Below are 24338 nucleotides of genomic sequence, written 5' to 3' on the forward strand. Positions count from 1 at the left end.
ATACATACATAGTCTAGTAACTGTGATCTAAATGATCTTTGACCACAGTTAATATCCTGCATAAAGGAAATAATGATATCTGTTTAACTATTCATTTAGTTCAGTTTATTATGAATCATTATAAAATTGTAGCAAGACCTGAAAGATTTCAGCTGAAAGAATATTAACTGATTAACTGTCAGACGAATGAATTTAAACAGTGAACATTATGAAAGATAAATAGTGATTATTTGATACTATAGTTATTTTGAGCCTGAGCAACCTATACAGTTTTTTTCAGTAAAGGTTTCCTTCTGCAAATTAAGAAAAAAAATGTGAATCAAATTACAAAGAAACCTAAGCTTATCTTTGGTTTATGTCAGGTATTTGTTTAAGTTGAGTTTACCATGACATTCTGTACAACTTTCAAGATCAGAAGAAAATATACTTATATCCATTTTGATTATACATAGGATATGGTCCCAAACAAAAAAGTAATTTTGCATTGCATCTATAACTTCCAAAAAGCATAATTTAAGTTTGGTAATAATTTAAAGCGATGCATAAACTATCAAAATATTTCAGTGATGAGATGTTTTGATCTCTGCTTCATGTCTGTAAATGAGCTAATTTAAAATTTTGATGTGACTCCTATATTTAATCTTTCGGTCTTTAAAATACACTTTATCTTTTCTGAAGACTCATCCTTGATTTGGTACTTCTATTAGCTCTTTTCTTAACCTTCATTGGATGAACTAAACTGATTGAATTGTTTAGCTCTCTGACTACAGTGTCAGCAAGATTGCAAATCACATTTGTGACTCTTCTGTAAAGGAACTGATACTTTAAGTCTTTACTTCATACATTTTCTGCACTGTTTTCATGGGAAATATTTTCAAGTCCTGAGAATTGTGTTTCCACCAACTGTAGAAACAAGAAGCAGTACAAGTAAAGTATGTCCCATAGTGTAAGAGGTTATACTCATAGGAATTTTGGCTATTTAGGGCTCAATTATTTCAATAATTCTTTAGCTGAAGGTTAAAAAAAATATAATCTAATGTATACAGAATTAAAAACTAGATTTAAATGAACAAACTAGGCTGGAAAATACTGTATTGAGAAAGAAATCCAATATATCAGTTTTAATATATCTATTCAACATATCCCAGTTTTTCCCAGAAAAAGTTAATTGACACAAGAGAAATGTATATTGGGAATTGGTGACTCAGCTCCCACCATCCAGCTTTTTGTTGTTTATGATGTATCATCCTACTAAGTCACAAGCAGTAATCAGTTTTGTTAATTTATGACATCATGGGGAATCTCTTATGAGGTCTAAAAACTGAAGTGACCCTGAAATTAGCCCAGCTGGTTAGAGCTTGGTGCTAACAATTCCAAGGTTGAGAGTTTGATCCCTGTACGGACCATTCACTTAATCGAGCCTTCTGGGTCCCTTAAAACTTAGAATATTCAGTGATTCTGTTATATTGCTATCTATGCTCATACAAAGGGTTTCTGATTTTACATGTACTCGTACTTATACATCCGCACATATGTGCATTTGCTAGCCAGTAAATTTGAAACAATTTTTTGACTGAAGTGATAATTTATAGTGTTGCTTGGCTTATTAGAAGTGAGATGTGGTCATAGCTGGGAATTTTCTTCTTTGGTACTTCTGAAATTTAACTCTTAGCTATACCAGTTCTTAAATAAACCTACTTAAATTGACTCCAAACTAATCTGCAGAACAACAAAGTCAGTGGCTGGGTTATAACATACTATTACCTTATACTAAGGTCTCTGAAAGACTACAGAAGGTCTGTTTCATATTGCTTCCATTGTATTTTGGAAAAAAAACAAAATCAGATTTTAAATTTTATTATGGTTTATTATTTTATGAAAAAATGACATAAGTTGCATGACAACCCTGAAATAACCATTATATCTGTGACTTGTAAAGAGTACTGAATGACTTTGGATGAGGTCAAAATATTCCTAATATTTTTCAGGGTCATAATAATTTTAATTAATTCATTGTGTTGCCTTACTGGAAATCTCTATTTTCTCTTTGTCCAGTAAATCATTATATCATATTCACATTCATAATTACAGCCACTGTACTGGGGTAGTATAAGGATTGATGAACCATCTGAAGGGTGGTGAAAAAATCAGTCAGCTGTTTCACCACTTCTGGTCAGATTAAAATTAAAGTATACATAAAATTTATTCACATTCTTCAGTAGGTGAAAGGAAGTAGTAGTCACACACAGGAGTATGCACTATTTTACTCAAATATAACAAACTCAGTAAAGTGTGACATACTGCAAATCATATTGTCATATGCTAAAGACATTTTTTTGTGAAAAGTACAATAACTGTAAATTTACATACTTCGGTATTGAAATAGTTCTCTTGTGAACAGCAAAAAATGTAGAATCATAGAAAAATATCAAGTCTTTTCCTTTAGATCTTTCTAAAGCTGCCGTTAAAAAGATTTTACAACAGATACACAATTTGAAAGATCATGCTTAGACCTGTTACCTGTCTCAAAATTTTGTAACCCATATATTATTTAGCATCAATAATATTCTGTCCTTTTCATTCAAGTATATGAGAGATACGTGAACAGTGGTGCATCATTTCCCTCATAATGCACTTTATCAGGGAAGCAGTAAAGTCACGTAAGTTACCAAGAATAGTATGAGCAAACTCATGGCAGAGTTGGAAATGAGGTTTAAATCTCTGCAGGCATTATTCTACAAACCTGTGGAAGATCTGCTGTTCATTTCTATAATTCCCAAGTCAGGAAATTCACCTCTAAACTCCCAGGCCTGCATTTAGTAATAAAATACTTTGCTACAGTAATGTATGGTAAGGATCCTGTTCTGTACTCAGTACTTCTCCTTTCATGTGGTGCAAACATGTTTTATTTACACAAGAAATATCTGTTAGAATCATGGGGTATGTAGTATCTGTATGTAGAAATCTTTCTACAGTCACCTAGAGCAAAATAATGTTTCTCAACAAGGTATGAAGGTAACATCAGTGCAGAGTTGCATGGCTGTATCATGCAATTCTTCACTAGTATGCTTTCACTGTTTTTTCTTACCTTATATTCTTCCATGTCAGCTGAGAGGACTCTCCAGGCTTTTTCCATGATTCTTATGCTATAACACTACCAGGGGGCTTGAATCTGGCCTTATATCTTAGATTAGAAATATGCTAATTTAATACTTTGTGCGTGTAAAACAGCCTTCCAATAAATATGATTATTTTTAATAAAAGGTAGAATCTGACTGACTCAGTGCTTCATGAGCAACAGAAAACATCTAAAGCAATTAGACACCCGCAAAAGTAGTGATGTTCATTCCCCTCCTACCCCCCCAAATTCTTTTATTTCTGCAGTATATAAGGCTTAGCCTTTGACACTGTCATGCGATGCGATGCAACCAAGTCTGTGTGGGTTATCTGGTGTGGTAAAATATGTTGTTGCTGCTTTTATAATAGACCTACAGATTCTTACAGCCACTATTATCAGATCAGTATTACAGCATTAACAATTTACCAAAATGCATTAGTAACTTAGTGCAATCGAGATAGTAGATTTATTGTGCAATGGCAGCCATGTAAAAGCACAACTAACTTCAAATCAAATTGCATGCTGTATAACAGTAACTATCAATCCTTAGAGAAACTATATCCAAAGTGCTGGGGTAACAAAGTTGTCTTGGTGGCTACTATAAGATATCACTCTTGGAAGACATTTTTTTGCAAGTGAGCAAGATTGCTGCATCTAGTATTATTTGGGGCTAAAAGTTTTGACAGTGCTGTACTTCAGTGAAAGGGCAAAAAAGTTTGCTTACTACCAGTGATGCTACATTTAGAAGGGAAGAAGTCTTTTTGGGGTCATTCTATCTCTTCTAGGCTTGTAGGAAGAAGATAAACTGAAGCTAGACTGGACTAGAGTCTTCCACAGAGTAATATGTGAGAGTGTTAAACCAACACTTTTGAGAGGCTCACAGGTTATTTTCACAGAATCACAGAGAATCACAGAGTATGCTGAGTTGGAAGAGACCCACAAGGATCATCAAGTCAAATTCCCTGGGGCTGCAATCACTTCCCTGAGGAGCCTGTTCCTGCATCCAACCACCTTCTGGGTGAAGAAACTCTTTCTAATATCCAACCTAAACCTCTCCTGTCACAACTTCAGGCCATTCCTTTGGGTCCTCTTCACTCTCACCAGAGAGAAGAGATCAGTGTCAGCTCCTCCTCTTCTCCTCATGAGGAAGATGTAGGCTGCAGTGAAGTCTCCCCTCAGTCTCCTCTTCATCCAGCTGAAAAGACCAAGTGACCTCAGCTCCTCCTCATGTGGGAGGAGGGCCTCAAGGCCCTTCACCACCTTTGTTGCTTTCCTCTGGACACTCTAAGAGTTTAATATTTTTCTTATATCATGGTGCCCAAAACTACCACAATATTCAAGGTGAGGCCACCACAGTGTAGAGTAGAGCAGGACAATCACCTTTCTTGATGGGCTGGTGATGTTTTGTCTGATACACCCCAGGACATGGTTGGCCCTTCTGGCTGCCAGGGTACTGCTGACTCATATTCAGTTTACCATCAATCAGGACCCTCAGCTCCCTTTCCATAGTACTGCTTTCCAGCATCTCATTCCCCAGTCTGTTTGTACATCCTGGGTTGCCCTATCCCAAATGCAGGATCCAGCACTTGTTGAACTACATGCGGTTGGTGATTACCCAGTCCTCTAATTTACTGAGACTTCTCTGCGGGGCCTCCCTGCCTTCAAGGGAGTCAATGGCTCCTCTGAGTTTTGTGTCATCTGCAAACTTGCTTGGTATCCCTTCCAGTCCTGTATCCAAGTAATTTATGAAGCTTTTGAAGAGCACAGGACCTAAGAGCTGTGGAACCCCACTGATAGGTCACCAGTCTGATGTTATCCCACTCACTATTACACTCCGTGCTCTACCTGCGAGCCAATTGCTCATCCACCACATGATGTGTCTATCCAGCTGTGTGCTGGACATTTTCTTCTCTAAGAGTATGAAGTCTAAATCAGTTTATGCTAGAGGCTGCTACTTTTTTGTCAGTGTTTTACACCATGAGTTTCATTTCATTGATAACAGGTGGTCCATATTTTCTTAGAAACAACTGTCTAGATGTCAATAGGATACTGGCCCACAGAGCTTTTTTTTTTATTTTCCAACTTAAAGTAGCATTTTATTCATCATACTTACCTAGTATGTAACCCCATGTTTATCCCCTATAGAAAATGAGGCTCTCTTTGTCTTTCAGATTGGATAGATTGTGGTTTTTTGTTTTAACTTGATAACTTCTATCTGTTGCTACAATTTAGCTGACTAGAGAGTTTTTGTTTGAATACTTAATTTTTTTCTGCTTTCCTCAAGTGCGTAGGACAGATCAGAAAAGACAGAGAACAAATTAGAAATGGCAAAAATCATATTAAAAATCACATATTGCTTTGTCTCTTTTTGTTTTCATTATCTGATGATTGAAGGCTGTTGTTCCACTTAATGTTTTGGCAGTGGGTTTTTTGTGTTTGTATTTTTTGCTTGGTTGGGTTTTTTGTTTCTTTGTTTGCTTGTTTCTCTGTATTTCAATATTTAACTATCTTTTTATTCCAATACTATATATCAGAGATCTGTGTTGTAAATACACTGACATCAACACTTATTCTGCTGGACAGTATTTGAAGGAAAATGGAAATGGCTGATTTAATCTAGTCTAACTTGTTTTTAGGGCATGGATTTTAGATCTCAGTAAATTCTTTCTTTAGTAGGTACAAGTTCATTTTTTTTATTTCCTTACACACACACACACACATGCCCTCTCAGGATGGAAAAAACCCAACCCAACAAGAACTCAACAGATCTGGAAATACTTTAACCTTTTTTTGTTGCCTCTGAATACAGAGAAAACCTTATAGAATATCATAATTAGCTATGTTCCTGGTTCATTTATTCTCATAAATTTAATATACCACATGAAGAAAGAAAACTATCTTGGATTTAGTCTAAAATGCTAGAGAGTAAAATTTAACTAAAATTGATACTTAGAAATTAAATGGAATATTGATCCATTTCATATTAGATAACTATAGCCAATGTTCATCAAACAAATGCTTTTTAGTCACTGTACTAAAAACTATATAGCAGTCAAAGTACATTTTTTGAATTATTCTAGTAGCTCCCCTTGACCTGAATAGTTGCTAAATTATTCACCATATATTGTCTTTCAATTATGTAATAAAATCTAATTATAAGAAAGCAATTGGAAACTGTTCTTATTTTTTCTCTTTAAGTAGAGAGGAAATGAGAGCTGCAAAATTTAGAGTTTTTACTTTTATGAATGAGGGGGGTACTGTTTAGCCTCTTATTAGGATTAGTCTTCCATGTTTTCTTCCTTTAAGCATTGAAAAAATTCTGAAACAGCGTAGAAAAAAATTAACAGCACAGAAAAATAATAGTTTTGTTACTTTCTCCTGAAAATATGGAAAGGCTAGTATGATGAGAACAGCAAAAAGAAAAACAAATGAGAACAGCAAAAAGAAAAACAAACAACAAAAAACCCCAAGAGCTGATTTTGAGACATTCAGAACTGGAGATGCAAAAAGATGACACAATGAATTCCATAACAAGCTTCTTTCTTTTCCTTTTCCATTAGCTTTGGGTCTAACCATTTTCTTTTCATAAACACTACTGATGTTTCAATGTTATAAGTATAGCAGAAGCAAAATCTGAGGGAAAAATTAGTGATACCTTATCTGGCTTTGTTTTTTATGCCTGTTAATACTTAAGTCTATTTTGCTCTGGATAAAAATGATAGGATTAAAACCTGCTAAGATTTTTAGCAAGGAATTAGGGGCAGAAATATTACAGTGTAATATCTTATCTTTATTATAGTAGAGAGTTTAAATAATTATTGCTCACCTTTTGCAGTACTTTATCCTTTCTGCATTATAATAAGAACCAGTTCTTACCAGAAATAGTATAAGGATATAAGAGTCAATGGAACATGGGAAAAGTAAAATCCCAGAGATCTGAAAAGTAGGCAAATTGTCATCATAGAAATTAAGACCTTGGTCTAAAAACTGAGCATAACTTACCTGCTATAAAAGTAAGATGACCTCATGATCAATTTGACAATATACTGAAATTCATACAGGGAATATATTCCAGTACCATGCACTGGCAGCTGATCTGTCCCCATCCGACATGTGCAAGAAAAGCAATTTGTCCAGGAGCCTAAATGATGGATTATCAGGATTAAATATACTCATAAAATCAGTAATATTTGTGGGAGACAGAACATTTTGGTCTTTCTTTTCTCTCCCTTTTCTACCAACTTAGACCTTTTCTACTCTGTCCTGCTTTTCAAAGCAGCAGAGAGCATTGCTTTCCTATTCTTCTTTCTATTATCTCCTTATTTTCCTATCTTTTAAAAAGAAAGCTTTAACATTAAATTAAGATGATGTAGTTAGGTCAGAAATTTCATTTAAGAGTTCTGATATACTATGTATGATTGGGCTAGGCATAATCATATTTGTTCAAAACATTAGTTACTTTCTACTGGCCAGAAAATCTGTTGCCCTAGTCTTTTTCACTATTGGTTGTACTGTGGGGATGTATTTTGAAGAGACAGGACCAAATCTGTATGAAATGCTTTAGCCTTCATATTTTCTCAAGAGGCCCTTTTAGGACTTTTATATAAAACTTGGAAGTCTGTTCTTGTGTCTTAAAATCTAAGAGGTTTATAGATGTTAAGGCAAACTGAGCTTTATTCAAAGAGGTAATAGGGCATATTGGCATTTACCTGTTCTTCCATTTGAAAATTAGCCATGCAAGGAAAATTCTTTTATGGTTCCTAACACTGATGTATTGTTTCCTTGTAGAAAAAAATATAAACCAAAGCACAATATTGCCTATTTATTAATTTTTAAAGTATGCATTTCTGTAGGAATGAAATCTACAGCCATATGATATGCCATGAGATATGTGGTGATGGGATTTCTGTGGGAGTGATGGGGTGTGACAGGTTATCAGGCAGAGGCCAGATGATCCTTGTCATTGCAATCAGACAGGTGGAAGGGAGAGTGATACTAAGGTGTCACAGTTTCCTTCTGTCCTTGGACAAGATCCAGTCTTTCTAATGTCTCTCTTTGTAAATCTCTATATTCCTCATTTACATATAAATAGGCTCTCCACCCACCATGTTTATGATGGCAGTAACAGAATATTTGACTCCTCCACTTCTTCCAAAAGTATAAATTGGCATCTGAAACCCTCAGTGGTAGACAATGAGAATACAACCACCTTCTAGACAGGTCAATAGGCTTGCTACTGTCTCCTCCCCAGAGCAGGGATACCTCCTTGGTAAGATTTGTGCCTCCAACTATATCTGATTATACCCAGGAACACTGTGTGTATAGTGCTATACACTTATCCTTTGCCAGTCTAGTGAAATTATCACTGGCAATTTAAAAGATCTATTATCTGTTGCTTCAATAAACTATACTGTTGGTGAATCTGTAATCATGAATGAGACCAGACTCAAAGTGTAAGCTACACTATTTGTTCATGCGGGATCTTATTGAATGCAGCTAAATTGGTTCTAATCAGAAATTAGGCCCAGTCACACCCAGGCCCTCTGATCTCTGAGGACCAGGTGGAATGCAAGGGGGTTTATTTTCTTCAGGAGAATTTCCATACTCTTAATTCAACAATTTCCCACTTAACCCAACTAAAAAAAAAAAATGTCAAGAGGGAACTGGATTATTTAATTTAAATTCAAATATTTTTCCATTGGTGAAAAGAAACCAGAAGATAAGGATAGATGGATAACTACATTGGTCTTAAAAAGAAATATTGAGTCTAATATCCTGTTAAGACTCCATTACACTTTGCTCTTTTTGAAACTTAAAAGAGAAATAAAAAGTTGAAAAGGTCTAGTGCTTCTTTTGATATGGTAGTTAAAAATAAGAAGCTGTTTCAGTGGTCTTAAAAGGTCATATTTTACAACTGTCACTAAAACATAGTATTTATGTTAAAATTATTATTATGGAGACCCTCAGAGTGATAATTTTGGACACAAAAATAAAGAAATTTAAGTTCCTCTAACACCTTTAATCCTTTAATTTGATATGCAACAATTAAACTTTCAGAGTCTCTTTAAGTCTCACTGTTGAAGGATCATATTATCGATTTCTCTTTACTTTCTCTTCAATGGGAAAATCCTTGTAGCTTGATTAAGTGTTAAGATTTCCACAACTCCCACATTTGAAAGTAATTAGCAACTCATAGTTACATTTCCTTAGGGACACCAGTGTGGTGACACTTAAGTGGTAATATTTAGTCATTTACTTTCTCCAGATTTGAAGGTTAGGATTTTAAGATTTAGATTAACCTTGCTCAGAGGACAGGAGTTTTCAAAGGTATTATCAGTGTGGTCTTGAGCTGTACTGCAGATTTGCTCCAAGCATATTTTACTTCTGATTTCAATTACAAAGACAGGTCATTAAATTCATTGCTCTAGTGATTGTTCTAGCATACTTGTTAAATTGTTGTTAACACTTATTAACTCAGTCATGGGAAAACTACTGTCTGATAGGAAAAGAAAAAGTCTTAAACTCATCACAATGGTGTTAAAAAAACTTCATGGAGTAATAGACAGAATAACTGAAAGCACTAAGGTACAAAATGAAAATTCCAGGCTTCATTGTCTAGGACTCATTAACTAGTAGGTTTTGTTTTGCATTTTGTGTTGTATGTCATTAATTGTTGGTTATAGATTAGCATGGCAATGGTATCTTATAGATTTTCTGCATAAATGGCATCACTCTTTTCAATATTACTGCATACAGAGCAACAGTTCACTGCAAACAAGAAGCAGAAGCCACTGATAGCATAGTCAAAACCAGCATAGTAAGGAGAATTAGATTTAAATGCAACCCAAAATCCTTGGTGAATATTCATTGGTTGTTGAAACATACGTATACCAAAATACTGAGCTACTTCTATTATATTAAGGAACTGGTAACCAGTTTGACTAACTGATATTCACAGGTCTTGGAAACTGAGGAATTTTGTTGCTTTGACTGTGCGGAATTTGATGGGGTTATTTTGGTGTTTAATGCATTCTGGTATTGCACCATGCATCAACTCAATTACTATTTGTATGAATTGAAGAATGAAAGCCAAATTTGTATAATGATAAATTCTGCTAATAAGGAAATAATTTGGAAAGTTAAGGTACTTTCTCATCAAACTTTTTGATCCTTACATTTTTAACAGAATTGCTACACTCAGCACTTGAAGATGTTTCATTAATGCTGACATTTCCTCTCAAGATTTTCTAAATCAGTTTGTAAATATTAATATTCTTTAAAATTAAATTGGAGATGGAAATTTTAAAAGGATAAAAGATATCCACATTAGGTTGCAGACTTAACAGAAGCTCTAAAAATAAGGTAGCAGGATGGGTTCCTATGGGAGCAGCGTAGAGCCCTAGCTGCCACTTGAAATGCCCACACAAATCGTGACTTGACCTTTACAAATCAGATGCATGCCTTCCTTTTCATAACCATGATTTTAATTTTGTAGTCAACTTCGTGCTTAACCTCTGGTGTATCCTGTCAATTCTTTTGCTGGGAAGGCGGAATGCCGATTTTGAAATGTGAATCAGCATAATGGAAAGTTGCTCAAAGTATTGCATTTATACTCTGCAATTGCATTCTCAGAGTTTTACTGACCTTGGGGAATGCAAGTGAAAAATCATTTCCACAAAAATTGAACTTGTTTTTTCAAGGAACCTTTAGATAAATCTTATGAGCCTTTGAGAACTTCTTAGATGGGCACGGCTTTCTCGGTTTTTGAGCTTTATCATTTAACTGAAACACTTTGAAGTAGTTCTACAGATTTGTGTGGCAGAGAAAAGTCAATTACAGCCTTGAATTTACTAGCAGTTAGAAACCAATACATTGCCAGATAAATTAGGAGACCTCCAAATTAGTAACTCTTTATTGCAAAGCCAGAAATGCTCAGCAAATGCATTCGTCTAAATTTATTCCATTAGTTTACATTGTTCTTACATGATTGTGTCCAAGTTCTCAAGATTAAAAAAATAGATTAGACACAGCTCAAATATACTCTGTTGTGGAGAAACTACTCAGTTTTCCAGAAGTAGCAAAATATACCTTTAATATCTTGGTAGGCATATGCTGCAAAACTGACCAACTGGTATGGGCAGAGTCCGAGGACATACTTGCCTGGTACACTGATGCTAAACTTATCTTTGCTGTTACATCTGCACAAAACAGAGCAGTACAGTGCTGCACAGACCTACTACTTTGGGTTCCAGAGTCCCAGCAGACAAAAGACACCCCCTTACTTCACTGGACCTGTGTACTGGCTTTACATGGTCAGGTTTTGGTAGCAAGGGCGCTACAGGGATAATTTCTGTGAGAAACTGCTAGAAGCTTTCCCCGTGTCTGACAGAGCCAATGCAAGCTGGCTCCAGAGTGGACCTGCCACTGGCTAAGGCCAAGACCATCAGCAATGGTGGTAAGTGACTCTGGGATAATATATTTTAGAAGTGGGGAAAAACAGCAACTGCAGCCAGAGGAGTGAAAATATATGAGAGAAACAACTCTGCAGACACTGAGTTCAATGTAGAAAGAAGGGGAGAAGGCACTGCAGGCACCAAAGCAAGGCTTCCCCTGCAGCCCGTGGTGCAGACCATGGTGAGGCAGGTTGTCCTCCTGCAGCCCATGGAAGTCCACGGGGGAGCAGAAATCCACCTGCTGCCCATGGAAGACCCCATTCCAGAACAGGTGGATGTCCAAAGAAGGCTGCAACCACATATGAAGCCATGCTAAAGCAGGCTCTTGGCAGGATTTGTGGACCTACCACAAATTGGAGCCTACATTGGAGCAGATTTTCTAGCAGAACTTGTGATCTTGTGTGGGAACCATGCTGGAGCAACCTGTTCCTGAAGGATTGCACACTATGGAAGGGACTGATGCTGGTATAGTTTGTGAAGAACTGTAGGCCAGGGGAAGGACTCCTGTTGAAGAAGTTCATAGAGGATTGTGTCCCATGGAAGGGACCCCATGCTGGAGTAGGAGAAGAGTGTAAGGAGTCCTCCCCCTGAGGAGGAAGGAGCAGCAGAGATAACATGTGATGAACTGACCACAACCCCAATCCCATGTCCCTCTGCACTACTGCAGGAGAAGAGATAGACAATCAAGGAATAAAGTTAAGACTCAGAAGAAGGGAGATGTGTGGGAAAGGTGTTTTAAGATTTTGTTTTTATTTCTCATTACCCTGCTGTGTTACACCTACTCTGATTTGATTGGTAATAAATTTGGTTAATTTCCCCAAATCAAATCTGTTTTGCCGATGATGGTAACTGGTGAGCGATCTCTCCCTGTCCCTATCTTGACTCACAAAACCTTTTGCTACATTTTCTTTTTCCTGTCCAGCTGAGGAGAGGAGTGATAGAATAGTTTTAGTGGATATCTGATATCCAGCCAGGGTCAACCCACCACAACCTGCCTCAAAACTGAAAATTGTATGGCACTACTGCTTTGAGTCCCAGAGCAAGCTTAACTGCAAACTAGACTGATTTTCTTTCTAAAATAGGGTACACTATGATGAGGTAGACATTGGTCTGTCTTGCACTGTCATGCAGTTAGGAGCAAGACCTTCAGTGGAGGATTCTTCAGCTTCCCTGAGTTCCTGTAAATTTGTATAATACAGTGGTTGATAGTTACAGAAAATTTTTCTTCTGAGAGTTAGTCATGAACCACATTTTTAACCAGAGTGCATCCCTACAAGTTCAAATAAAATACAGAGATAAATGCTCAGGAAAGCACCAAGTTACAAAATTAGAGAAACATAGGATCTTTTAGGTTGAAAAAGACCTTGAGATCATTGAGTCCAACTGTTAGCCCAGCACAGCCAAGTCCACCACTAAAACACATCCCCAAGTGCTATATCTACACATCACTTGAATACATCCAGGGACAGTGACTCAAGTCAGGTGTCACAGTTGTTGCAGTAGTACAAAGCTGTTTTAGTTTCCAAAAATGCTTAAGCAATTTGAATTGGTTTGTGTGATAATTCAGTTTTGCAGTTATATCTTCTTTATTAGAAGTCATTCCATTTATTTCAGTGAGTTGCTCCAGATTATACTTGGGGCAAAGAGGAAAGAATTTTGAACCTTATATTTTATGCTGGGTTGAACACTGCTATGTGCCTTCAAACAATTTACTTCTAGTTTAACATTATATACTACATATTTCTGTAAATTTATAGAAAAGAAAATGTTTCAGGGTACTTGGAAAATAGCTCCCATCAGACATTTCTTCTGAAATTTAGCCAAAATTACTTTTTGTAAGAGGAAAATTTCAGAAATATACCTATATCAAGTAATGTTTTATCTCAATATTTCTTCTTTGTCCTACATATTTTATCCTTAATCCTTCCCACATATGTAAAAGTTCTCAATTCTGCAATATCAGTATGTGCACATTTTACGTCATGCAATGCTTCATGTTTATGCACATTCCTTCATGTGATGGAGAGGGCTACATTTAAACAGGATGAACTATACCATTACTGATGTATTATTCTCTAGAGAACTGTTATGCTTGGCTAGAATAATGAGAATTTTAGGTTTGCTGATGTCTGCATAAGAAATAAGAAGTGAGCCAGTCTTTGTCCCGAGAAGTCCACATCCTGCACAAGATAAAACAAGAATAACAAGGTTCCATTATGTAGCTATTATACTTAGCAATGAGTAAACTTTGCATCATCTTTTAAATCAAATGTGTTAACATTCACATACCCTGTTTGGAATGCACTTGCTCTCCCAGCATGAAGTTGAATTTCATGTTTACTGCCTTTCCTCTGTTCTTTCTGTTAGAATCAAATATCACATCTGATACTTTCTATCAGAGGTTTCCTCCAGTACCACTTCTGGGTTGTGCATCATTGCTGTCTGCCATTGGAAAGAGAAAGTTTCTGATGGTGGCTACCCCTCGAATTTTGTGATTATAATTGGTGTATCACAATTAGCACTGGGATGCCACAGAGTTGTCAATCTCTGTAAATAGAAATCCTGAACTGTCATTGAATATGTTACTCTGTAATCTTGCACAGTACTGCAGATAATAGGGCAGCGCTTCCTGAGCTAGTTTCAACAATGTGTAAGGGAAAATAGATGACTTGCAATGTTTAAACCTTGTGTAAGGCCTTCCCTATACATAAATATATATTTACAAGATGTAATTTTACAACTCGTCCTTGTATTTTCTAAGAAATAAAACAACATTCCCATAATGAGTTTGCAAGGTCCCTATGTGCTTTTTCTCCAGTGCCCATGTAAACCACATACTTCTGCTTTACCAGTCACAAAGCCACCTATCCTCGTTGATAAGGATGGTTTAAGTAGGCCTGTAAGGAGTAAGGTTCTCTTTCCATGACGACCAAAGTCTCAGTGTCCCTACTTGGAAAAGACAGAAGAAAATTCTAATGAGAAAAGTGGAGAACTGAAAGTTTGGACATTTCTAAGCTTTTCATTTTACCCTTTTTAAGACAAGAAAAGGAAGCTGTGGAAGATGCTGAATATTATATATGTGGTATGAAGAGAACCAAGGTAATGATCTAAGAAAGCAGTATTTTTAGTAGCGTTCTTTGCAGAGGAGAGAATTAAAAATCTCCATTTGAGATTTTTAGCTATATGAAAAGCATAAACCAATGTAAAATATTTACAGAGGAATAGTTTAACATTACAGCCACATGAAGTAATTAACAGTTAAGTACCCAATTTGCTATCTAGTTTTTGGTAAGGGTAGTGTGTGTGTTTACATGTATGTTCATGGGTCTGTATAGGAGGGAAGATTTCCTTTGCTTCTTGAAGTTCCATCTAGGAAAATTCTACTGCTTTGCATTTGCAGAGGCAATTTTGTACTGTGCTCTGTGTTTGTCATGGGGGAAGGCTTTGTGATACCAGAGAGGGACACTCATCTTACACATGCAAGATACTTCTCATTCTTGGTGCCTAAATTCTGAGATAAGAGGAAATAAATTACTTCTTGTAACTGCACAGTAAAATCTTGTGCTGAGAAACAATATGTTATGCCTTTCTTATTTTACCATGCTTAATTATTTCAAATACTGATATTGAATTTTTTTAAAAAGGGGGAATGGGTATGGTAGCTTTTGGAAAGTCCAAAGAAAAGATTTTTAGTTGAAGGTTTTCTGAACTTTCACTAGGCTTTAAAGTGTGTTTTTGCAGAACAGTGTCAATTCAACTTTAAATTTGTAAATATATTGAAATATTCCTCTGAATGGTATAGAAAACCCCATTGGTGTATCAACATTATTGTACTTCTTTCATCAAGAGACTCCTTATGTCATCAGTTAAAGGGTGGAGACAAGTTTGATTCGGTAACCAACTTGTTCTTACTTGCTGTTGAAGTCTCGAGTTCCTAATTAGCAGTGCATAGTGTGCTTCCGTGTGCAATGTTTGAGACAAACAAGGACCTCTTCATCCATGAAAGAGTATCTGTATTTTATATTTCTTCTCCATTGCAACTATTTGCACTTTATCTCATATTGTTGAGTGTGAAAGATTAATTTCTTTAAATTTTTTCCTAAATGGTATCTTCCATTATGGTTCATTACCTTCCCAAGGAAATCAAAACCAACAATTTCTACTCAGTAATTTCACAGAGTGAGAAAATGGTGGCTTCTTCAAAGTTGGGGAAATCTATTCAATAAGTTTGAGAAGTCAAGGCTGGTTCAAATTTAAATAGAGGATGAATAATATGAAGTAGCTCTTTGTAGGTGGAAAAGTACAATGAAGTTCAAAACAAACAGAACTCAGATTTATGGCATATCACAGTGCCAAATTCTGCTCTGAATAAGAAGGTGTAACTGCAGAGCAACTCCAGTTGTTTACACAGATAAATTCCAGATTTACTGTCAGTGCTGTCAGCTGTATCTGACTCTGGGTTCCTTCATTAATATGTGTCCTTTGTGATGAGGTCTCACATACTCTGATATAAGACATTGGCTCAGCATGTACTATGCATGCTTAAGGAACCTATAATTACATTTCAGAAACCAGCGTCTTCATATTTTAGTTCTATTATGTTTGTTTCTTTGGTGACTTTCATCTGGCAGCTTTCTGGCAAAAATGAAAAATAAGAAATCACAATTCAGATGTAACAAAAAAGAACTGGATTCAGTAGTGAATTAACATCTATAATATATATAAATGTAGATTATGTTCAAAATGATTAACATTTTTGTAATCCTTGTGCTTAAATGGTGGTATGAGCATTAAATACTTCAAATCCTTTTCATTTGTGTCTCCTGACATATCCTAGAATCCCTTTAGAGTCTTCCTTGTGATCCACAGTTCATCCATCATATCCTCAAAAATGCCGCTCTTTTTAAAAAATATATATTTTATTAAATTATCAGTGTTAAAACTGTAAAATTTATAAAAGTTTTCCTCCTTTCACACTTTAACCTAATGGGACAATATTTTTACAAAAATCCCTGTTAGAATCAGATGCCTCAGAAAAAATTAACCAGAAAGTAATCAGAGGCACTTCTTACCAGTCATCTTTGTAGACCAAGGGAGGGGAGAGAGAAATCATAAGCCCTGAAACAAATGAAGGTATATGGATGAGACGACAAGTGTGAGTTTAGGGTTGTAATTAAAAGCATTAAAAGATTCTCGCTGTATTAACAATGAGCAAATAGTGTGAAAAATGGCTAGATGGAACACTTGGAGAGCTCAGTTGTTACTATAAGGCTCTGCACCATCAGCACTTTCTTTCAAAGTAGCTCATTAAAGCTTATAGCCTTTACACCAGTTTCAGCCTTGATAACCCTGAACCACACAGTATCTTTCCTTGAAAAAGACTACCTATTCCAAAAGCAGGTCACTGACCACAATTGCTCTAGAATACTTACCTTTAATAAAAAATTGCTGAAAAATTTGCTTGCATAGTTTCCTCCTTTCGTGTTTACAAAGAATGGGTGATTTTGCAACGGCTTTTCTTAATACTGGAAGCGTTACCTCTTGATCTTGTTTTTGTGTTCTTCAGAAAGCAGAAGAGAATCATGAGACTTGGGTTGTATGTCAGCGTATTATTCTCTTCCTGCCTCTTTTCCTTTTCTATTTCTTACTTATGGAAGGTTGGAAAAGGTGTGCAGTATTGTTTCTATTTACTCTTGTGTTTTCAGTAGGCAAGAACTCAAATTTAAACAAAAGAAGGCACAGAGTAAATGGAAAATCACATAAAATACCTTGATGAGAAAGCACTGAGTGCCTTTGTACCATGCCATAACAATTACTTGACAGAATAGCAGCTGTAGCATTCAAAATTACTAGCTTAGACATTTAAAATTGTCACACTTGTTTAAAGATAACAATGACACAGCTGCCTGAACTACAGAATACAGCTTGTGTATCAACCTCTTCTGATTTTATTATTCTGTACTTCCATAGAATCTCCAGCAGTAATAAAAATGAACAATATTAAACAATAGTAAGTTAAAACAGAGTTCAGTTTAATGGAAGAAATAAGTTTTTGGAAGAGAAAAAAAAGTATTTTTAGAGAGCCTTAGACAAAGAGGGAATTTACTTATAGCTTTCCCAAGCTACATGTCCTCAGAAGTAGCTTCTTTTCAGGTAATTTGTACGTGAAGGATTTTGATGATGGATAGACCTTGTCCTTACTTACAGGAAAAATATAAAATTACTATGAGTGAAATTGAAGTTACAATGTTCTCCACCTTATCTTACCCTATTTTTGTGCATTTTTACAAATAACACAAGGAAACACTGTAAGAAATATCTTTCCACAGTTCAGTCACAATTTGCTCCTGGTTCAGCTAGATTCTTTCCAGCTGTGTGAGAATTTCTTGTAGCATATATATAAAATAATGCAGACTACAACCCTTTAAGTGATGCTCCTTGATGGTACAAGCATTAGGTTTTGTGAATACTAGTAGTGGAATAAAGTTAAGTAAATTTTATTAGGTATGTTGAGTCTGGGAAGGTAACAAGAAAACAAGAGGTATGCAGCTGTCAAGTTGTTAAGAGGATGGAGCCAGGCTTTTCTCTGTGCCACCAAGCAACAGGACAAGAGTCAATAGGCAGAAATTGCGGCACAAGAAGTTCCATCTGAATATGAGGAAGAAATTCTTTACTGTGTGGGTGACTGAGCACTGGAACAGATTGCTCAGAGAGGTTGTGGAGTCTCCCTCACTGGAGATATTCAAGAGCTGTCTAGGCATAATGCTGTGCAATGTGCTCTAGGATGACCCTGCTTGAGCAGGGAGGGTGGACCAGATGGCCCACTGTGGTCCCTTCCAACCTTCCCCATTCTGTGATTCTTATTCTTTGATAGCTGAGTATCAGAAATAGGTCAAAGTGTCAAGTATCACTAGACCATGTTGCCCAGAATTTTTGTGGTGTCTCTCTGCAGATATTCAAAACTGGCTCGGGCAAAGACCTGGACAACCTGCTGTAGCTGACCCTGCTTGAGCAGCAACTTAAATGGTTGCGTGATTTTGTGTAAATAAATACAGAATACAAATATGTTTTAATTATATATATATATTTGTTATATAAAGTATAGCATTGATTTGTGCTGTAAGAACTCTAAGTAATCCTTAAAAAAAATAGAAAAAAAAATCTCTACCAGGAATAATTGAGGTAAATATATCAAATATTTGACAAAACTACCTACAGCAACAGCATTCTAAAAAATATTTTTTATCTCTAACAGTGTGCCACTTGATTTTTGTTTTTTAGGGTAATGTAACCTTTCATTTTGTTTCACTACAACCTTTGTAATTTTTTATTGTAATTTGCATAATCTGCTCCAGTTCTGTAGAACAGGACCTTTCTATGGTGTTATCAAAAAATCTGTGTCCACAGTTACAAGTGATTGATCAGACTGATGTTTCCAACCATCAGTTCTAATTAAATATTTTTCTGCAGTCTTATGTTCTTGTGTTACTCAGTTTTGGTAACACTGAACTTTTTTATCTTGATACTCGCACACCCTACCCTTGGAATGACACACATTTATTTTTTCTTTCTTTTTAGTTGTTCCCCATACAGATTTTCCTACTAGGACAAATAAAGAGAAATGGATAGTGGGGAAGATTAAGTTGTTGATATTGCTCACCGCATTCTGTCTCTCTGCCACAGAAAACAAGTTGAATCACAAATACAGTGTACGCGGTAGAAAAAGAACATACATGTTTTACACTTAAGTTTTTTTGTACTATACTTTGAAAATGGTAAGGATTTTTTTCATTTTATAAATATATTTTTATTAAGAGGAATCTTACAAAGGTGATCTCTAGTTGTATGAGCAGAATATTCCTAAGAGAAACTTCCTCTATTTAGTTTGTATTTACCTCTGAGAAAATACAACCAGTGCATTTCTGGCAAAAAGTCAATTCCAGGTGCAGGTCTATAAAATTATTTGAGGAAATGTCATTTGAGAACAACAAATTTTAGATGCCTGATGGCTGGCTGGATTATATTTGCGTGATGACTGATGAAAGATGGGAATTGAATTTCTGGCAAGAAGAAAATGCAAGTTGTAAATATTTAATAGGGATTTTTTAATTATCAGAGTGAGGAGGATTTGTAGAAGTGAATTCCTGCCTACCGAAATCCTGTATGGTGCCAGGTAAAATTTCTTCTTGGCAGAACTAAACAAGAGCATTTATTATGTGGGATAGTATCATCAAAACTTTCATTTTGTATGAGAAAACAAAGATTGATAATTGTGATTTGCAAATACTCGAGGGGGTTTGGTTTGGGGGTTTGGGTTTTTTATAGTATAAACCAACATTACACAAGAAAAAAAGGGAGAAACTGTGTAGTTTTAATTATGATGTTAAACTACTCTACAGGTGTAAGGTAATTTTGAAGTTGCATACTTATTGCAAATAGCAGCATGTTTTTGTTGTAAAAGGATAATTTGGCTTCACGTAGCCAAAAAAAAAAATGGATTTGAGTGCTTTTCACCCTGATAATAGTCCCCATTCCTTTTATTTTTCTTTTTGTTGCTAAGAGCTGTTTTCATATGGAGTGAAACTACTGTTGTCACGAAACAACATTGTACTTTTAATAACAGTCATTTAGACAGATTCGTACTTGCTGTGCACAAATGGCTCAGCAGTGTCACTTCAGGACAGTGTATACTAAGGGCTGTGTGGAATCACATCATCCTTTACGGAGCAGAAAAGCCTTTATGGCTGCAAGCAACTACTACACTGTAGGGATTTGTTTAGTGTCTCACCAGCGTCATTAGTCAATTCACAGAGAGGAGGCAGAGCCCGGGACCAGTATCCTGCTGGTACATAATTTTGGAATTACTGGGCCAACTGAGAAAAGATTATTTGTGCAATGGTGTTATTTTTTATAACTAAGGCTGAGAGAGACTCTTTTTGGGCCAATTTTGAAGATAAGCACTATTTAGCCTAAAGAAAGGTTTTTTGATGACCTGAAGAAAGAAATAATGCTTCCGAACAGAGAATTTGTTCAGATGATCAGGTCAATATTAAAGTGTGTTCTAAGATCCTAGGTAGCCATGCATATCACCCACATCATGTTTGGAAGGGCTAAGCTGAGGATGATGACTATCCATCTAAATCAGAGGTTCAAATCCTGATATAAGGAGAGGCAGAAACTAGATTTTAGAAGTGAAAACTAAAGTAAAGAAAAAATATGGATATGAAAACTAAAGAGAAAAATGTAAATATCTTTTAAACATTTGCATAGGGAATTAGTTTACCCTTAGGTTAAAGAGAGAGCTGTGTTTTGTTTTTCAAAGATGCACTGTATCAATAACAAAAGCCTTCACCTAAGAATCCTTATGAAACTCATTGCAACCATTCTTAAGATCAGATTGTCTCATTATTTTTCAAAATATTCTGTCTAGAAATGCCTGGAAGTTTTTAATCCCTGAAGACCTGCTTGAACTACTTTCATGCTGTGATATGAAGAGTAAAAGTAAATGTATAAATCCTCTAGTTCTTCTGAAAAAATGCTGTCCTAAATTTTCACCTGATGTAGCAAACTATGCACTGTGTTACAGGGTGATGCTAAAACTCTTTACTCAGAGAGGCAGGATGGCAAACATAAATAACATTAGATGATTGTATGAAGTATTGAATAAGTTGGGGACAATTTAAAACATAGAAGACATGGTGAAGTATGTTAGACAAAGTTCACGCTGATGGACTTCCCTGCTTTTGCCACTCACAGTATTCCTTCATTTCTGTCTGACTGAGTTTCTAATGATTTAATAAGTAGATTGATTTTTGTGGTTTTCGTCTTGAATTAGTCTGATCTTTATCAGGTGTACTTCTTAAAAAGTCAATGGAATTGGAAAAGTTCATAAAAAAGCAAAACAAAACAATGTTTTTTTCTTCTCAAAATTGAGAAATGAAATTTGCAAGGAACTTGTGTTTTGACAGAAAATCTTTTCTTAGCAACAAAATATTTAGGGAAAATATTCATAAGGCAATAAGCTCTCACTGCAGTGTGCGGTAATGAAGATGAGGAAAGATGACTGAAGACATATTTGGTTAAGCTAAACAGACAAAACAAATATATTGTGTGCCCTGAAGGCTTGAGCTGGAGAACACTTACAGAAAAAAAATAATAACCCCACAGTCTTTAATGATTTGAGGCAGAAATGGCTTTAATTAATGTCACAGATGTAGCACAACAGGGTAAAACCAAATGGACAACTGGGGTGAGAAAAAACTTTTTTATTTTGTCCTCTGTATTGTTTGACCTGACTTGGAGCTGTGGATTAGTTTCTGCATTGCATCTTATGCAGACAGATGTACGCAGTTCCCCCTTCATTTGTCTGCTACAGTTTGAAAGAAGGACAGGATATGCAGAGAACCAGAAGTTCTATTTTTCATTGCTTCCTGGAAGAACCAAGTGGATGGGATGTGCGAAACGCAAAAGTCTGTTCTTACCAACTTGCTGGATAGCAAGTTATATGTATCACCTCAGAAGACAGCACTGAAAATGAAAGCCCTGCAAAAATTGGTGCATGTTTTACAAGACAAAATGCTAAGACCTTGATGTCTAAAGGAACTGAGGAAAAAAAACTTCAAAGCAATTTAACTGGGGACAACATAAGAAAAGGATTTAATTTGGTAACAAGACACGCACCTCCCCCCGTGCCTCAAATGTTACAATTTATAATACTATCTGTCCAATCTGAAGTTTTCCCACCCTGTGGCTTTTGCCCTGATCCACCCCCATCCGACCCTCCGGGAATTGGGGCTGGGGGTTTTTCGAGACTCTCTCTTCACCAACCATCATCTTCTTCAGAGTACAAGGGGTACACGGTGACCTCGTTCCTGACCATGTTCTGCAGTTTGGGCCAAGATACAAGCATTCTCCAAACAGAATAGGACTATCTAAGAGTGAGACTAAATATATTCTAGTGGAATCCAGGGGTAGAATTCATATGGGGAGCATGGAATGGGGTATAAGGGTTGGGGAATGTGTGTAGTTTCTGTGCTAAGGGTAGGGGAATAAGTGCTGCTGCTTCTAAATCTACTTCTACTATATAACTACTTATAAAACTTATAAAAATTAGAAGAATCAAAAAAACCCTAAAAGGACCTTAAGACATCAACCTCTAGAATATTTCTTAGTGGAATGTGATTTCTACACTACCCTTTATCTTGTGCTTTAAACATGTACACAGCAAAATGACCTTGGTGTCTCAGCCAGTTATGTGAACAGAGTTCAGAATTCAGCACAGGCTGGAATACAAATCTGTAGTTAGAGTACAAATACTTTAGGGACTTTTTAAAGTACAGTTTTTGATTACTGAATAGAAAAGAACCTATATAATGCTTAACATCCCTTCAGTTCTCAGGGCTCAGTTAAGTCCAATTATAAGAATTTATTTCCAATCCATGTTTTACTTTTCCTATATAGTGTATAGAAAAGCTTTAATGATGCAACATTTGTTAATGCTACACTCCTAGTGTGCAACAAATATTAATGACTATACTAAATTCTTGTACTTAGTGCACTTAAATTGCTGCACACTCAGATGTGGCTTGGGGAAAGAGAAGAAGGATTTAAAGCTGACTGAAGAAAACAGAAAAAGTTGTAAACTGGCTGAATTTGAGACAGAATATATATGGTAAAATTTCACAAATTAATATTCATTTAGAATTTTGTTTCCCTACTTTTTTATGAGGAAATTATCCCTTTTTTAATCTTCTTCTTCTTCTAGAATCTTTTGTCTTTTGAACTTTGCATTCTCATGTAAGTACTGTATACAGACCTTCATTCTCTTTCTGGCTGCAGATTTTGTGCCCTGATATAATAACTTTTCAGAAAACTTCTTTATTAGGATGGTGGCAGAAGGGTGAACTGCTCTGACTGCATATCTGTAGGATGCAGTCATGTGTATGTGGCAATTTCAATGGGAAAGATTATGGAGTAACATACCAGTGCTCAGAAAAAACAAAAATCCCAACAAAAAAACCAAACAAACCCCCAAACAAATAAACAAAAAAAAATGAAGACTATGGACTTTGTTTTACTTGCCTTTACAACCTGAGATTTTGGTCTGGGACAGATTCACCCCTTGAGTTATGGCCAGGTTTATTGAACAATCTGTGGCAAGGAGAGGAAGAAGAATGATGAGAAGAAGACAGAGAACAAGGTGTGTTCTTTTTACGTGTGTGAAAACTTAAAATGCTTCATTTTGACATTTCATCTTGCTGTTGCAAAATGAAGTCTCAACCCCAAATTAGGTTAAATTAAAACCAACAAACGAAACCCAAATAAATCAAAATAAACAACACCCCCAAAAATCCAACAGAAAGAAAAATTAAAGCAAAATTTTATTTCTTACCTCCAATAGACAGTGTTCACTTTGACTGAGAATTATGTTTTGAGGGGATAGGGAGAATGTAAATAAACAGAAATTCTTTATTTTTCTATCTGTCTTAAATAATAATATTTTTCATTGTTTTTGGTGCATCAGACATATCAACACAATCAGTTATTTGCACAGATTTACCTACAAAACTAATACTGTAAGTCTAACACTAGAAGCTCTCTCCTCCCTAAAAAGTACAGTGTCGTTATCTTTAGTAAATTGTATAATTTACTGCAGACATAAATGAATGTAGCTACACTACTTAACCTTGCAGAAATTTGTTGCAATTAAAGGTATCATCCGGTGAAACCATCTTGAGTACTGTGGCCTTCAGATGAGCTGCAGGATG

This window comes from Manacus vitellinus, unplaced genomic scaffold (assembly GCF_001715985.3).
Source record: "Manacus vitellinus isolate BGI_N305 unplaced genomic scaffold, ASM171598v3 scaffold_33_pilon, whole genome shotgun sequence".
In the NCBI taxonomy this organism is placed as follows: domain Eukaryota; kingdom Metazoa; phylum Chordata; class Aves; order Passeriformes; family Pipridae; genus Manacus; species Manacus vitellinus.